At 45.6% G+C, this 5,037-nt stretch overlaps 1 long non-coding RNA gene across 1 annotated transcript; it reads right to left on the bottom strand.

Moving 5' to 3' along the window:
- Window positions 1-1,141: 1,141 nt before the first annotated feature.
- Window positions 1,142-4,651, bottom strand: LOC128791114 (uncharacterized). Its single transcript, XR_008431983.1, has 2 exons — window positions 4,557-4,651; window positions 1,142-1,446 (listed from the first exon to the last, which is right to left on the bottom strand). It is a non-coding gene; the product is annotated as an uncharacterized LOC128791114 (long non-coding RNA).
- Window positions 4,652-5,037: the final 386 nt, after the last annotated feature.

Raw genomic sequence — 5,037 nt, 5'->3', positions numbered from 1 at the left:
GAGCTCACAAGTGCTCTAGTGGCTATGGCACAAGTCTAGGGCAGGAGGTGCTGAATCTTCAGTCTGATCCTTCCCAGAGACTGAGCTTAGCTCTTGCACAGAGCAGGGCCTGATTGTCTTCTCTCCCTTCTTCTTCCCCTCTGACCCTTCTCTGAACTCTCCCCCTAAAATCACTGTTATTACCATGGAAATTTGCTTAATCAGCCAGCTAACAAAAAGCTCCATGTGGTTCCAGCCAAGAAAGTTTAAAAACTGGAACAGGACTTGAAGAAGTCTGTTAGCTCCAACCATAGGGGATACACATATTTATACAGGCTTTTTTCTTTTCTCTCAAGTACAGTGGATTATCATGGAATCATAATGTCCTCTCAGAATTGCTTTTCCAAGGGATGATGTTGTATAAATCATGAAAACTAGACATGGAAAATATTGAGTAAGTCTCCTGGTCCAGCCATCTGCCAGGAGAAGATTGTTCCCTGCAGAATTTCCCCCATTGCTCTGCTGTAGCAAAGCACCACAGAGATGCTTTATCTGCAAAACAGCTCAACGCCTCTTTATAGTCCTGCAGAACTCATTATCTTTAGTTACAGAGAAATTATTTTACTCCCCTGTTACAGCATAGGGTCCTGTCCATAGCATTGCAAGTTTGCCCACATCCCCAAAACCACAAGTATAAAACTTCATATGGGCTTGCAGCTCAATAATTAAATGAGAAATGTATCTCATCCTCTGCCACCACGTAAACTTCCCTTGCATAACACATTGATAACCAACCAGCTACCACTTGATTACTCCCCCATGAATAATAGGCAGCACAGCAAAATGTTCCTGTGAAGCAGAGAAGGAACATTTCATTACCAGATCCTCTCCCTCTTTGCCAGAAGCTACCAAACAATAAAATGGAAAGGAGAGCTATAGCTTGTGACATCTGTCAGTGCAAGTAGCCTTTGGTTCAACCTGGGCTGTTATAAATATTATATTTGAAGTATTAGCAAGAGCAGATTGGATTGCAGCAGGTCCAGAATGAGGCAGCCTGAAGGCTGGCAATAAAACTGGAAGAAATGAAATGCTTTGGCATAGGTATCTTCTGCTTTGCATTGTAAAAGGAATGAAGAGGAAAGAGGGAAAGCATTCAGTCTGATTCAGCTCATCTGGAACATTTATTTAGGAGAGCCATTTTTTGCCACCCTGGTAAAGATGGACCAGGCCTGCCTGGGCAAACACAGTGACACAGACAGCATCCTCACAACTTCTGTTTAGCTGCCCTCAGCACTCTTCTGTGCTTTCCTGCTCGTGTTGCTCTGTGTTTAGCTACGTTTGCATCAGCACTGGATATGGACTGAGTCCTCACTTCGGGCTAGAGCTGGGAGTGCAGGTTCAGTGTGCACAGGCTTCATGGGTGACCCAGCCACGCTCTGAGGGGCAGAGTCTGGAGACATTCAGGTACTGAAAGATGAAAAAATACTTACTCCTTTTGGTTTCACACAGTGTGAGCTCCTGAACTGCCGTTTAGTTTTTGCTCTCATGTTTAGAGATAACAGCAGTTTTAGAAATCTGGTTCAAGTCTTTGCATCTTGGTCCCCCACCTGTATTATGGAGAGAAAATTATTTCTCTGGCCTAAAATTTTGAGAAGATAATAAACTTCTGTCAGAGGCCACGAGTCTCCCAACTAAACAGGAAAATTCATTATGTACACTGAAATCCTTCAAGGGAACAAAGAAAATCAAAGCAGTGAGACTATGTCTCATATTCCATTCTGTTACTGCAATTTTAGGTGTTACTTGTAAACAAAAAAAATTTAGCAAAAAGTTTAATTTTTTAGGTTCATAGTGTTATTAAAAAAAAAAAAAAGAAAAACAGAGAACCAAAAATCCTTTAACATTTTTCCTCTAGCAATGAGGCAACAGAACAGACAAAAATTATTGAAGTCATGGACATTTCCACACCACTAAATAAACCCTCTGCCTTGGCTTACATAGGGGATTAGGAAAGAGAGATGCCAGAAATTGGCCTAGACTATATTTCCCTTGAGGAATAGGGAGATATTGAGGGAAATCACTACCATTCCACTACATATGATTAAGAAATTGGGATTTTTTTTTTTTTTCTCATTTTAAGAATGCAACAGACTGAATGGGAGCCACCAGAGAAAGCTGATGGCAAGAAGAGTGGAGAGAAATCATTCCAGTCAATACTTCAGAAGTGTGGACTTGCATTGTTTGCTCCACAGCATTTCTATTATAGCAGAAATGCTCATCTAAAGGAGAATTGACTTGATCATCTTGGGTAGAAAGATGTTATAAACAAATATTGGTGATGAGAAGCTCAACATGACTCAGCAACGTGCACTTCCAGCCGGGGAAGCCAACAGAGCAAGGAGATTCTGCCCCTCTGTCGTGCTCTCTTGAGACCCCATCTGGAGCTCTGCATCCAGCTCTGGGGCTCCCAACACAAAAAGGACATGGATCTGATGGAACAAAGATGGGCAAGAGCCAGGAAGATGCTCTGGGAGCTGGAGCCCCTCTGCTCTGGGGACACACTGAGAGACTTGGGGTTGTTTAGCCTGGAGAAACAGCTCCAGGGAGACTTCAGAGCCCTTTCCAGTATTTAGCAGGGCTCCAAGAGAGCTGGAGAGGGACTTTGGTCAAGGACATGGAGCGACAGGACAAGGGGCAATGGCTTCAAACTGACAGAGTGCAGGGTTGAAATAGATATTATGAAGCAATTCTTCCCTGGGAGGCTTGTAAGGCCCTGGCACAGGCTGCCCAGAGAAGCTGTGGATGCCCCATCCCTTGAGCAGGGATTTTTGCAACCTGGCCTAGTGGCAGGTGTCCCTGCCCATGGCAGAGGTGTGGGAACTGAATGATCTTTATGGTCCCTTTGAACCCAAACCATTCTATGAATCTGTGAAGTGTATATTTAATCGCCCTCTTGTTACTCTTTGCAAGGACTTTCCTCCCATTTCAAGTTGAAGATTGGTCTCAACTGAAGAGCACTTGGCACAAAAAGGCACTTGAAGTTTTCTGCTTAAGGACATGCAGTTGCACAGGCTCTTTGAGCAGCTTTAAATAGGTGCCTTGGAGGGCCAGTCAAGAGGCTGCATTATCATCAGCTTTCACCTGAGGGCAAACCAAAATACACAGCTGACCTTCGATGGATCAGAGACACTGGCTATCAAGCAGATGGCAGTAAAATACCCCTGACTGCTCTGCTGCTGTTAACCACTTGTGCTGTTGTGCCTGCCTTACAAAGCACACCGGGGCTAAGCTCTGTTTGTGGGACTGCTGCCTCCACAAGACAGGACAAACCAGTCCCACGCCCTACACTGCAGTTATCCGTGCCCATCCAAGGACCGGGGATTATTTCTCATCACCACCCTGACTCTCCTAGGCTGTCATTTTGCTATTTTGAAACATTTGGCTGCAGCTTAGTTGTGCCAGCAAATGACCCCCTCACAGGTGTGTGCTGCACCTCTGTAAGAGCAGGGTGTTTGTCCCATCTCCACAGATGACACAAATATGTGCTGTGGCATGTCCCTGCCCTGCCTGCTGCTGTACCTTGACGGGCTCTTGCCCAGAAAGCAGGGCCATGCATTGTAACGCAGGCGAACCCGGTGGGAAGAAATGCTGATGTCTGACTCCAGTTCAGAAGGCTGAATGATTCCTTTATTATAACTATACTAAAATACATTAATATACTATTTAAAAGACCTACTAAAACTACATACCTACTTTCTCTAACTACCATATCTAACTAACTCACAACTCATGACCATCTCTGAGAGTCCAGCCACAGGTAGATTTGACTGGCCATCAGGCTTAAACAATCCTCACCAGAATCCAATCAAACAATTTTCCAAACACATTCCACGTGGGAAAAACAAGGAGCAGAAATAGAAATTGTTTTCTCTTTCTTTCCTCTCTGCTGCTCTATGAAAAAATCCTGAGAGAAAAAGAAATGTGCTTGCCACAGCCATGAACAACCTGCACTTGAGCACAATCCTGCTGAGATGCTGTGCCACACAGCCTCTTGCTGTCCCTTTGCTACAGACAGCTGCTATGTGGGGACATATTTGTGTCCCCTGAGCAGCGTAGGGTATGTACAGTCCTTTCCCTCCCCTGACTTCTCCTTTCACACTCAATTCTGCAGTTTGTGCCTTGGCTCCCTTCCTAATGACTGTATTATTAGCTCTATTTTCATCTGCTCTCAGCTCTTTATTTCGCATAGAATGATTTTGGCTGCTCTACATACCACAAATTGAGTTGCTGAACCAAGTCCACAAACCCTAACAGAGAAAGCACGTGGAGCAGGGCTCTGTGTGACCACCATCATTGTCACCCTCACAGGTGCCACCACTCCTGGCCCAGGCCAGCATCCCGACTGCCACCCTGCAGCGCCTCCGAACGTGGCACAGCGAGGAGCAGGGTGACCATATGGCCTGAGGCAGCTGGGCCATGTGAGTCTCCATTTGTGACACCTAGTTTGTGCTTCCTAAGACGCAGAAGGTGTTTAATATGTTAGCTGTCACTTTATGGGTTATTCCAGCCTTAATTACCAAGCCAGGAACGGTGCACAAAAGCTGTCCTCTTGAATGTGCTCCCTGCAGGAACAGAGGTTTCATCCCTCAGTCAGAGTGCTTCTCCATTTGTGACCAGGACACCTGAGCCAAGCAGCATTTCAGGTGGCTGGTCCTGCTGTTTGTCATCTCCCCATTGTCCCCTCAGCAGCATTCCAGGTGGCTGATTTGTCATCTCCCCATTGTCCCCTCAGCAGCCCATCATGCTCTGGGGTTTGGGTACAGGTAATGGAAATGTGAGTAGAAAAGGTGTGGGAGAGGTGTCCAGGGCCCTCAATGGGCTTCTGGAAGGAAAGGGGTCTGTGGGACTCCAGTTTTCTCCTGGCCTTCTGTCAGCTTCAGGCCACAGAGTTCTCTTATTTAGGTATGAAAGGGACAGAGCCATCCTGAAATCACTCCTCACAGACTGGATTTTGGAAAGGCCTCGTTCACATACACAGATTCCTAAAATATGTCTCTG

This window comes from Vidua chalybeata, chromosome 7 (assembly GCF_026979565.1).
Source record: "Vidua chalybeata isolate OUT-0048 chromosome 7, bVidCha1 merged haplotype, whole genome shotgun sequence".
Taxonomy (NCBI): Eukaryota; Metazoa; Chordata; class Aves; order Passeriformes; family Viduidae; genus Vidua; species Vidua chalybeata.
The sequence above is the reverse complement of the archived record's forward strand: the minus strand, read 5'-3'. Positions and strand labels throughout refer to the sequence as shown.